The sequence below is a fragment of the Eptesicus fuscus genome, chromosome 11 (assembly GCF_027574615.1).
Source record: "Eptesicus fuscus isolate TK198812 chromosome 11, DD_ASM_mEF_20220401, whole genome shotgun sequence".
NCBI classification, from domain to species: domain Eukaryota; kingdom Metazoa; phylum Chordata; class Mammalia; order Chiroptera; family Vespertilionidae; genus Eptesicus; species Eptesicus fuscus.
This window is the reverse complement of record NC_072483.1, coordinates 7,303,843-7,316,802: the sequence shown is the minus strand read 5'-3', so window position 1 is coordinate 7,316,802 and position 12,960 is coordinate 7,303,843. Positions and strand designations below refer to the sequence as shown.

Genomic DNA, 12,960 nt, shown 5'->3' with positions numbered 1-12,960 from the left:
GGGAAGAAAAAACCCACACAAATCCAAGAAGCTCACAGAGTTCCAAGCAAAATGAACCCCAAAAGACCGACGCCAAGGCACATTATAGTTAAGTTGGCAAACACCAACGACAAAGTAAGAATCTTACAAGCGGCCAGAGAGAGACAGACAGTTACATACAAAGGAACCCCCATTAGACTAGCAACTGATTTCTCAACAGAAACTCATCAGGCCAGAAGGGAATGGAATGAAATATACCAAGTCATGCAAAGGAAGGGTCTAAATCCAAGAATACTGTACCCAGCAAGGCTATCAATCAAAATTGAAGGTGAAATCAGGAGCTTCACAGACAAAAAAGGACTAAGGGAGTTTATCACCACCAAACCAGCAATGAAAGAAATGCTAAAGGGTCTGCTGTAAAAAAAAAAAAAAAAAGAAAGAAAGAAATAGGAAGCAAAGAAGGTACACAGGGGTATAGAATAAAAATGGCGTCAAATAAGTACCTATCAATAATAACTTTAAATGTAAATGGCTTGAATGCCCCAATCAAAAGACACAGGGTAACAGACTGGATAAGAAAACAAAACCCAGATATCTGCTGTCTACAGGAAACCCACCTCAAAAAAAGGATGCATACAGACTGAGAGTAAAGGGATGGAAAAAGGTTTTCCAGGCAAATGGAAATGAAAAAAAAGCTGGGGTTGCAATACTTATATCTGACAAATTAGATCTCAAAGTGAAGGACATAACAAGAGATAATGAAGGCCACTTCATAATACTAAAGGGAGAAATCCAACAAGAAGAAATAACTCTGGTAAACATATATGCACCCAATACAGGAGCACCAAGATACATTAAAAAACTCCTGGAAGATATCAAAGGAGAGATTGACAGTAATACAATCATAGTAGGAGACTTCAATACCCCACTATCACCATTGGACAAATCCTCTAAACAAAAAATCAGCAAAGAAACATCAAACCTAAATGACTCACTAGAACAGATGGAATTAATCGACATCTTCAGAACATTTCACCCCAAAGCCACAGAATATACATTCTTCTCAAGTGCACATGGGTCATTTTCAAAGATAGACCATATGTTAGGACATAGGCAAAGTCTCTCCAAATTCAAGAAGATAGAAATCATATCAAGTATCTTCTCAGATCACAGTGGCATAAAACTGGAAATCAACTACAATAAAAACAACCCAAAGAAATCAAATACTTGGAGACTAAACAGCATGTTATTAAACCATGACTGGGTTACCAAAGACATCAAGGAAGAAATAAAAAACATCATGGCAACAAACGACAATGAAAACACAACAATCCAAAATCTATGGGACACAATGAAAGCAGTCCTGAGAGGGAAGTTCATAGCTCTACAAGCCTACTTCAAAAAACAAGAAACAATGGTAATAAATTACCTAACCCAACAACTCAAAGAGTTAGAGAGAGAGCAACAAGATAAGCCTAGTGTAAGCAGAAGGAAAGAAATAATAAAGATCAGAGCGGAGATAAACGACATAGAGACCAAAGAAACAATACAAAAGATCAACAAAACCAAGAGCTGGTTCTTTGAAAGGATAAACAAGATTGATGGACCTCTAGCCAGGCTCACCAAGAAGCAAAGAGAGAGGACCCAAATAAACAAAATCAGAAATGAAAGAGGTGAAATAACAACAGATCCCGCTGAGATACAAAGGATTGTTACAAAATACTACGAACAACTCTATTCCAACAAACTGGACAACCTAGAGGAAATCGACATATTCCTAGAAAAATACAACCTTCCAAAACTTAATCAGGAAGATTCTAAACAGCTCAACATGCCAGTAACTATGGAAGAAATTGAAGCAGTCATCAAAAAGCTTCCGGCAAACAAAAGCCCGGGGCCAGATGGCTTCACAGGAGAGTTTTATCAAACTTTCAAGGAAGAACTAAAACCTATCCTCCTCAGACTATTCCAAAAAATTCAAGAGGAAGGAACACTTCCAGGCTCCTTCTATGAAGCCAGCATCACCCTAATACCAAAACCAGATAAAGACAACTCAATGAAAGAGAATTACAGGCCAATATCCCTCATGAACATTGATGCCAAAATCCTCAACAAAATTCTAGCAAATCGGCTCCAGCAATACATCAGAAAGATCATACACCATGACCAAGTAGGATTTATTCCAGGAATGCAAGGATGGTACAATATCCGCAAATCAATAAACGTGATACATCACATAAACAAATTGAGAGATAAAAATCACATAGTCATATCAATAGATGCAGAAAAAGCATTTGACAAAATCCAACACCCTTTCTTGATAAAAACTCTCAACAAGGTGGGAATAGAAGGCTCGTACCTCAACATAATAAAAGCTATTTATGATAAACCCACAGCAAACATCATACTCAATGGGCAAAAACTAAAACCATTTCCCCTAAGAACAGGAACAAGACAGGGATGCCCACTCTCACCACTCCTGTTTGACATAGTACTGGAAGTATTAGCTATCGCAATTAGGCAAGAAGAAGAAATAAGAGGCATCCAAATTGGAAAAGAAGAAGTGAAGCTGTCCTTATTTGCAGATGACATGATATTGTACATAAAAAACCCAAAAGATTCCATCAAAAAACTAATAGACTTAATAAATGAATTCGGCAATGTAGCGGGATATAAAATTAACGCCAGGAAATCTATGGCTTTTCTATACACCAATAATGAACTTACAGAAAGAGAGACTAAAAAAGCAATCCCATTTACCATCGCACCAAAAAAATTAAGATACCTAGGAATAAACTTAACTAAGGAGGTAAAAGACCTATACGCAGAAAACTACAGGACACTGAAAAAAGAGATAGAGGAAGACGTAAACAGATGGAAGAACATACCATGTTCCTGGATTGGTAGAATCAACATCATTAAAATGTCCATACTACCCAAAGCAATCTACAGATTCAATGCACTCCCCATCAAAATACCAACAGCATATTTCACAGACCTAGAAAGAACTCTCCAAAAATTCATCTGGAATAAAAAAAGACCCCGACTAGCCTCAGCAATCCTCAGAAAGAAGAATAAAGTAGGTGGGATCTCAATACCAGATTTCAAGCTGTATTACAAAGCCACTGTTCTCAAAACAGCCTGGTACTGGCACAAGAACAGACATATTGATCAATGGAACAGAATAGAGAACCCAGATATCGACCCAAACCACTATGCTCAATTAATATTTGACAAAGGAGGCATGAACATACAATGGAGTCAAGACAGTCTCTTCAATAAATGGTTTTGGGTAAACTGGACAGATACATGCAAAAAAATGAAACTAGATCACCAACTTACACCATACACAAAAATAAACTCAAAATGGATACAGGACTTAAACATAAGACGGGAAACCATAAAAATACTAGAGGACTCCACAGGCAACAAAATCTCAGACATATGCCAAAAGAACTTCTTCACTGACACTGCCCCTAGGGCAATGGAAGCTAAAGAGAAAATTAACAAATGGGACTACATCAAAATAAAAAGCTTTTTTACAGCAAAAGAAACCATCAACAAAACAACAAGAAAGCCCACCGCATGGGAAAACATATTTGCAAATGCTATCACTGATAAAGGTTTAATCTCCAACATCTACAGGCAGCTTATGCAACTTAATAAGAGGAAGATAAATGATCCAATAAAAAAATGGGCAACAGACCTAAACAGAATATTTTCAAAAGAAGACAGAAGGAAGGCCAAGAGACACATGAAAACATGTTCAAAGTCACTTATTATCCGAGAGATGCAAATCAAAACAACAATGAGGTACCATCTCACACCTGTCAGAATGGCTATCATCAACAAATCAACAAACAACAAGTGTTGGCGAGGATGCGGAGAAAAAGGAACCCTCGTGCACTGCTGGTGGGAATGCAGACTGGTGCAGCCACTGTGGAGAACAGTATGGAGTTTCCTCAAAAAACTGAAAATGGAACTCCCATTTGACCCAGTAATCCCACTCCTGGGAATATATCCGAAGAAACTAGAAACACCAATCAGAAAGGATATATGCACCACTATGTTCATAGCAGCACAATTTACAATAGCTAAGATTTGGAAACAGCCTAGGTGCCCATCAGCAGATGACTGGATCGGAAAACTGTGGTACATCTACACAATGGAATACTATGCTGCCATAAAAAAGAAGGAATTCTCATCATTTGCAGCAACCTGGATGGAATTGGAGAACATTATGCTAAGTGAAATAAGCCAGTCAATGAAAGAAAAATACCACATGATCTCACTCATTTAGGGATAGTAAAGAACATTATAAAGTGGTGAACAAAAAGATAGATACAGAGACAGTAAAGCATCAAACAGACTTTCAAAGTACAGGGGGAAAGTTTGGGAAAGGTGGGGGAGTTATGAAATCAAACGAAGGACTTGTATGCATGCATATAAGCATAAACAATGGACGCAAAACTCTGGGGGGGGGAGGGCATGTGTGGGTGTGGGGTGGGGGGGTAATAGTAAGATATGTACACATATAATACCTCAATAAAAATATTTAAAAAAAAAAAAAAAAAAAAAAAAGAATGTTGCACCTGCCAGATAAGGGGTATTAAGTACGTGCTGTGGTCCTATCAGAAAAGGGATGGATCCAGAAGATCCAGAATGACCAAGTCAAAACTATATGAACAAACTCAGTTTGAACTCTGTCTTAAAATGTGGATAGAATGTGCACCCATTAGTTAATGGCACTTAACGGGGGAGGGAGGAGCATAAGCAAATGAGGGAGGTGAGACCTTGTGAATGATTGAGGGGAGAAGTGTGGTAAGGCAGAGACAATGAGATACCTGTGAGATAGGTAGGCATTAGCACTCCTACTTTGAAGATAAGGAAATAAACCTCAGAAAGGTTAGGTTTTAAAAAGAACACTGCCCGGGGTTTTAAAGCTAGTAATTATCAGGCAGTTATTAAAAACCAGATCAACCTGCCCCAAAGTTTGTATTCTTTCCACAATTCTACATCACTCTATTACCGCCTCATTGAAGTCCAAAGCATGGGCATACAATAATTAAAAATGAAAATGTTGCCCGGCTGGTGTGGCATGGACCTATGAACCAGAAGGTCATGGTTCAATTCCCGGTCAAGGCACATGCCTGGGTTGTGGACTCAATCCCCAGTGTGGGGCATGCAGGAGGCAGCCGATCAATGATTCTCTCTCATCATTGATTTGCTATCTCTCTCTCCCTCTCCCTTCCTCTCTGAAGTCAATAAAAATATTTTTTAATAAAAATATTAAAGAGCTATATGTAGCACGTGATGCATGAGAAGTAGGGAATTAAAAATGTGAACCCTGAGAAAGAAGACCCTACTAAAAAGAGCTCTGGTGGCTAATTTTAAAAAAAGAAAAATAGAGCCTAGCAGCCATTTCTACACGGGAACCTTTCATACAATTACACTTCAGGAACAAGCCTGCACTGAACTACAGGCCTCTACGCTAAGCTGCCTGCCTGCCTGCACTGTGCTTCTGACAGGTGAGCCAGCCTTTATAAAGGAGTTCCTGGAATCCTATTTCAACCAATAGGACTGAGGCTTTCCCCATCCAATCGCAGCTTCACAGCTCCAACCAACCAGAGCAGCTCTCTTCTGATCAATCAAGCCAGTGCCTCTTGGACCCCCAATCAAATTATGATGATTTCGAGTCCTCATTTGCATGAAGACAAACCGGTCAGGGACCAGCAGGGGTGGGGGAGAGACTTCTGACTATATAAGCCAGCCCCACTCTGGCTTTGAGAGCACGACTCTCCCCTCCCCCTTTCCTATCATCACCACCCACCTGCCAAGAATGCTCCTGGGAATAAAACAGAGCCGACCAACAAAGGCCAGAGCAGACCAGCATAGCACATGACACAGACCACGCAGAGCAGAAATGCCTAACTGGAGAGGGGCCTGGTTCCAGGGCCGCCTCACAGCCATGTCGTTTCACAACGGAGCTGCACCACAGCTGTGCTGTATCGAAATTGAGCTGTTCTGCACTGAATAAAGTTTCCTTCTTTACCGCACTTCAAATAGGGGATTCCTGTTGGCACTAAATTGACTCTGATGACTATGGATTGACAAAAACAAGAAACAATAAAAAATAAAGCACTTATGAAGCTTAAGTAAAATAATATTCTATATCATGGTATCAAGAAGTACAATTTAGCCCAGCCAGTGTGGCCCAGTGGTTGAGCGTCAACCCATGAACCAGGAAGTCACAGTTCGATTCCCAGTCAGGAAACATGCCTAGGTTGCTGGCTTGATCCCCAGTAGGGGTCGTGCAGGAGACAGCCAATCAATGATTCTCATCACTGATGTTTCTATCTTTCTCTCTGAAATAGATAAAAACATATTTACAAAAAGTACAATTTAAAATTACCAGCACCAGTTCATCAATGACAACATCAAAAATCTCCCTAGAAAATATGGAGAAGGCAGGCATAATACGTGAATAGCCAACTTTGGGAGCCAGAAATTAGCAGAATTTAGTCACACTAAGTCAAAAGTGGTGTGTTTCTATCAATAAGACTCCGCATTACAATGACTTTTATAATTACAATATGGTCTGAAATTTTTAAAAGACACTGCCTTGCCCTGCCAGCAATAAGTCTCTGTTCTTATTCTACCTGTTACTCCTGTTCTTTCCCTCTCCTTCTCCTCCCTCCCACAGCCCCAATCACTTTCAAGCTCACACACTCACTCAGTGAACAAACATTTACTCTGTGCCAAGTTATATACACACTATGCTAACTACTGGAAGTCACAGAATGTAAGACTTGGTCAAGGTCCCAAAGGAGGTGGTTGCCTGGAAGGAGACGGAAGTGCAAACAGTTGCAATAGTACTGGGACAGGTCCTAAACCAGGTGGGTGTAGAGGTGTTGTGCAGATGGCAGAGAAAGGAATATAAAATGCTGCCTGAAGGAATCCAGCCAGGAATGTCAAAGATGCGACCAGGCAGATACATCCCTGGCTTTCACCAGGTACATATGCAGCCACCCACCTCCCTATCTCCTCTGATTTTCTTTAGTGGCTTCGACATCCAAGTGGACGACAACACCCCTCCTTTTCACCTCCTCAGACCTTCCGTGTTTCACTGTCTGCTCTCGGGCATCAGCAACATCTCCTTGTCTCTCAGTTCCCACTTCCCAACCACAACTGCCCATCCTTCTAGTTCTTTTGTTTAAGCACATGGCCCCAACCTCTTCAATCCCATAAACTCCTTCCCAATTTCACTTTCCTGTTAGTGTGGATTAAACAGGTGTTAACAGCTTGAAACTGACTTCAACTTTCTCTATACTATAACTAGAGGCCCGGTGCACGAAATTTGTGCATGGAGGGGGGTTGTCCCTCAGCCCAGCCTGTACCCTCTCCAATCTGGGACCCCTCGAGGGATGTCCAACTGCCCTCTCACAATCCAGGATTGCTGGCTCCCAACTGCTTGCCTGCCTGCCTTCCTGATTGCCCCTAACCACTTCTGCCTGCCAGCCTGATCACCCCCTAACCACTCCGCTGCCAGACTGTTTGCCCCCAACTTCCCTCCTCTGCCAGGCCTGGTTACCCCTAACTGCCCTCTCCTGCAGGGTTGATCACCTCCAACTGCCCTCCCTTGCAGGCTTGGTCCCTCTCAACTGCCCTCCCTTGCAGGCCGGGTGCCTCCCAACTGCCCTCTCCTGCTGGCCATCTTGTGGTGGCCATTTTGTGTCCACATGGGGGCAGGATCTTTGACCACATGGGGGCAGCTATATTGTGTGTTGCAGTGATGATCAATCTGCATATTACTCTTTTATTAGATAGGATAGAGGCCTGGTACAGGGGTGGGGGCCAGCTGGTTTGCCCTGAAGGGCGTCCCGGATCAGGTGGGGGTTCCCTTGGGGTGTGGGGTGGCCTGAGCGAAGAGCCTGTGGTGGTTTGCAGGCAGGCCACGCCCCCTGACAATGCAAGCGGAGGCCCTGGTATCTGGAATTTATTTTCCTTCTACAATTGAAACTTTGTAGCCTGGAGTGGAGCCAAGCCTGGGGCTCCCTCCGAGGCCGGTAGCCATTTGTGTTGGGGTTATAATTGAAACTTTGTTGCCTTAAGCGGGTGGGCCTGGCCAGGATGTGCAGAAAGCTTTGCTTCCCCTGTTGCCGGTGGCAACCCTGGCCTGCTCTCTCAAGCTCCATTCTGCCGCCATTTGTTTGAATTTGTTTACCTTCTATAATTGAAACTTTGTAGCTTGAGTGGAGGCTTAGGCCTGGCAAGGGCAGGCGGAAAGCTTGGCTTCCTCTGTTACCTAGGAAACCTTGCTCTCTGTGGTTGTAGCCATCTTGGTTTGGGTTAATTTGCATACTGGCTCTGATTGGATGGTGGGCTGGCTTGTGGGTGTTTGGAGGTATGGTCAATTTGCATATTTGTCTATTATTAGATAGGATAGCTGCCCAGCAAAGCCGAACCGTGGATGAACTCGACACAACCAGCTGCCTTCTCGTGCCTGCAGAAAACAGTTGATCATGGGTAGAGAACACAACACACACATGCACATCTCAAACTTCAAAAGACCTTCACCACCACCCAGCATTCCAACTCGAGTTCTCTAGTAAATCTGCTTGCCCTTCAAAATGACTTCCCCATCTTCTCAAGCACCAACCTATCCCACTCGGCAGCTCTCTCCTGATATTCTACCCTCCTACGTGGTTGTAAACTAGGCAACACCAACTTAGATCTTCGACTACCATATCAGGACAACTAACAGCCTCGTTCTCCCTGTGATATTAGGAAAGCACTCTCGTTTTCTCTTTCTCTTGTCTGCTCTCCAACATCAGCAACCTCTCCTCCACTGGCTCATTCCTAGCAATTTATAAACTTCCTCTAAATCTCCCATCTTTAAAAGACCCTCTCTTCAGTCCAGGTGCCTTTCATCAATGACACCATTAACAGTGAAGCTTCCTTAAACCGCTGTCTACACCAACACACTACACTGATGTACTTCCTGTTCACCCCGCAGCCCCACAGACAGGCTTCCCACGCCACTGCTCCACTGGAGCTGCTCTTATCAGAATCACCAATAACTCCCATGCTGGCAAATCCTTACTAATTCCACTTCTCAGCAGCATTCCAAAGCCAACCACTCCTTCCTTCTGAACAATTTGCCATTTCTCTAAAAACAAATAATCACACCTTCCTGCTACATCTCTAGCTGCACCAACTCAACTTTCTTTAACCACCTCAACTCCCCTTCCAGAGCTCTGATGGGCTCAGGCCAATGCCTCTTGTCTTCTTACTTTGCTCACTCCAAAAATGATCAAAATTCACTTCCAGCAATTTAAAAATTGCCTATAAAATGATGACACTCAGGCCTAATATCTCTGATCCCCACCCCTGGGGGAGAGAGTAGAGTTATTAAAAGGATGTCTGAGAATTATTCCATACACACTCCTCACATTATCGGTGAACTAAGTATTCATATCCATGTTTTCAAATGCATGCATATGCAGTTATGAATTTTTAAGTGCAAAGATAATGTAAAAAGCATTTCTAAATTCTTATTTTTAGTTTGGTAACTTTTCTCAATTAACGGATACTAGGAATCCCACTATGTAGAGCTCTGTGATGCTGGAAACTAAAAAAAGTTCTGCTTATTCTCAAAAAGTCTGGAAATTACCAATCAGGCACAGGGCAGAAAGATTGAATAGACACAAGACCCAATAGTCAACATCCAGCAGCAAAAGTCAACAGTGCTGTGTCCCAGTCATCTTTGAACTAAAGAATCAAGAATACAATTGTTTAGGAATACAATTATTTACCTTGGAAAGATCACGACATCTGGAATTGTTCAAGTGAGCCCAAGAATATTCTGCAGTAAAGGGAAAAGTCAAGGTCAATATTACTTTCCCCATTCCAGCCTATCCTGCTTTGAAAGAATCAGCTAACATCCTCTCTGCTCGGTCTCTGACCACATTCCTTCTCCCCCTTAGATCAGGCAGGGAGAGACTTCCATACCCTATACAGGCAGGGACCACAGCCCTTGTCAGCAGGAAGCAGTTACTGAAGACAGACCATTCTCCCTCATCATCCCTAAAAGGTTTTAGGGATGGAAGTCTCTGAGGGAGAAATGAGCAAGGACAAGTGAAACAGGGAAGCTGAGACAGAGAGCTGAACAAACTGGCAGAGCAGTTTACAGCGGATGAAGGTCACCTCCCTAGAGATAATGTCTAGGCCTCAGTTGTATCTCAGTTCCAAACCCAGAAAAGCAGAAAAACCAGGTGGGTGACACCAGGACCAACTGCAATGATTAACAACCCCCTGCCTTGACAGTGACCGATCGGTGGAGGCCACGACCCTGAAGGAGCACTCCTAGAAAACAGATGAATATTTGGCTGAAACCCACCCCTGAGATCTCCCCTAAGATTCCAGCCTGCAAGAGAGAAATACAAGCCCCAAGACAAGGGGCCCAGCATGTGGACTCCCTCTGCTGAGCAGGCCCCGCCATTCCCTTTCCCCTCTTCTTCCCCCACAGGCATGCATCTCCTAAACTCTAAGGGACCCCACGAGACTTGAAACCAGGGGAGCACCTCATCCAGGGCTAATCCCCTGAACCTGTCACCAAGGCCCCCTTTTCTCTGACTTTCCAGAGAGCTAAGGCCGCCCAGCCTAGGCTCTCCAGTTGCTTCCATGCTAAGCCCTTTCTTGTCTTATTGTCCCCAGCTGTAATAAACATTCCCTCATAGTCAAATATCCTAGCTAATAAAGACAGAATATGCAAATTGACCATCACTTCACGACAAAGATGGTGGCACCCACAGCCAATAAGGAGGGAATATGCAAATTGACGCAACAAAGATGTCGGCGGCCGCTCCAGGCCTCTGGGGCAGTGCGAGAAGGCGGAAGGCAGCTCAGGGCCGGAGCAAAGGCGGAAGGCGGAAGGCGGCGGCCAGAGCAAAGGCCCAGGTCCCGGGTGCCGGCAGCCAGGGGAAGGAAGGCCTATTCTTGCATGAATCTTCACTTCCACTTGCCTCAGCTGGCCACCCTGCCCATCGCCGCTCCTAGCTCTCCGCCACTAGTAGCTTGCTGTCCCGCCCTCCGCCACTAGTAGCTCCCGCCCTCCCCGCACGCTGGGAGAGCCGCTGCTCCTTTGGTTGTGACAGCATTACGACATGACGACCACGGACCTTTTATATAAGAGACTACTTCCCCCATCACTCACCCAGTGCAAACAATAATTAACTATAGTGAAGTTATGACAAGAAACCACCATAAATGCCAAAAAAATTATAAAAGAGGGTTCATCATATTACATTAAAAGGTAAGGCATATATGGAGAGAAAAAAAGCATTAACTTTGGTTTATTTCTGGTGGTAAGATTACAAATTTCTTTGAGCTTTTTTCTATTTTCTAATTTTTTTCTATAAAGAATTTTTATTATTACAAATAGAAAAGTATTATTGAAAAATCAGGTTCTACCATTTCATAATGGAGGAAAATCTCCCTTTCAGTATATTATGGACTATAATGTATAACTTGCAAAACAAGAAGAAAGTCTTAAATGCCTAAGAAGATGTCAGTAGTGGATTAGTTACTTCCATAAAATATGTTGTGAAAAACAAGCTGATAAAAAAAGATGAAGAAGTACAAACTGCCAGTTCTAAAAACAGTCACAGGGATATAAAGTACAGCATAGGGAAAATAGTCAATAATGTTGTAATAACTGTGTATGGATACTAGGCTGATGAGGGTGAGCACTTCATAAGGTATATAGGTGTCTAACCACTGTGTTGTACATCTAAAACTAATATAATATTGCATGTCAACTGTAACTAAAAAGTAATTTTTTTAAAAAAAGAAGAAAACTCCAGGCTGATAAAGACAAATTTTTTTTAAAAAGCATCTCCACATTAGTGTACAAATACAATTAGAAAATAATAGGGGAATACACACATGCCAGATAAGTTAATTCCAACAATTTAATACTTGCTTTCACTAGTATTTTAATGAAATATTTTTTAATCTTTCAGATATTTTTAGTTTTTCCTCTAAATGTGAACTGTAAAAGTAGAACATAGATTTAATTTTATTTTTCCTTCTCCACGGCAGGTTTATAATAATGGATTAGAACTGCTTCTATTTGTTTTCTACTCCTCAAAGCTTCCTTAAAGGTGGAACAACATGGAGAGGCTTTGAGAACAGCTAAAGCTCAGGGATGGGTACATAAGGATTTGTGATTCTATTCTCTTTACTTTCGTATATGTTTAAAATTGTCCCTTAACATGAAAAAATAAAACATTTCTTAATTTACTCAAAAGAACAGCAAAGCTTACCAGTAGTTGACTTTAAAAAAAACAAAAACTTTTTAAATACCAGTAATAAAACTGGCAACTAAACAAACTTGGATGTGAAACTGTATTAAATTATATATATATACATATATATATATACACACACACTATGGTATAGACTACATGTGGAAAATTACAGGAGCCCTAGCCAGTGTGGCTCACTTGGCTGAGCATCATCCCATACATCACAAGGTCGCTTGTTCAATTCCCAGTCAGGGCACATACACAGGTTGCGGGTTCTATACCCAGTAGGAGGCAACCAATGGATGTTTCTCTCTCTGTTTTTCTCTCTCTAAAAATCAATAAAAACATATTTTAGAAGTACAGGAAAAAACAGATTCTGTAAAATACTAACATGTAGCCTCTGAGTAACAGGTTTATGAGAGCTTTTGTTCTACTTTTCATATTTCCTAAAAAGAAGAGATAAAGATTTTAAGTCTTAAAATAAAAAAGCAGCCACTTAATAATGCCAATATTATTCATTCATAAACTGTAAAACAAAAACATCTCTTTTTTATTTACTGCTGACCTTCCTTCTCCCAAGGCAAAATATTTAACATATACACAAGACTAATGTCAACATCAGCACAAAAAATTGCATACTGTCCAGGCAGTTACCCCAGAGAGGAGACAATAA

General features: G+C 41.9%; 1 protein-coding gene across 1 annotated transcript in view; it reads right to left on the bottom strand.

The window, feature by feature from the left end:
* The window catches only part of CLASP1 (cytoplasmic linker associated protein 1), a 254,968-nt gene extending 245,124 nt beyond the window's left edge, over positions 1-9,844 (bottom strand). The window contains exon 1 of the mRNA XM_054723340.1: positions 9,795-9,844. The gene's annotated coding sequence lies outside the window, so the exon portion shown is untranslated. The remainder of the gene's footprint in view (positions 1-9,794) is intronic.
* Positions 9,845-12,960: the final 3,116 nt, after the last annotated feature.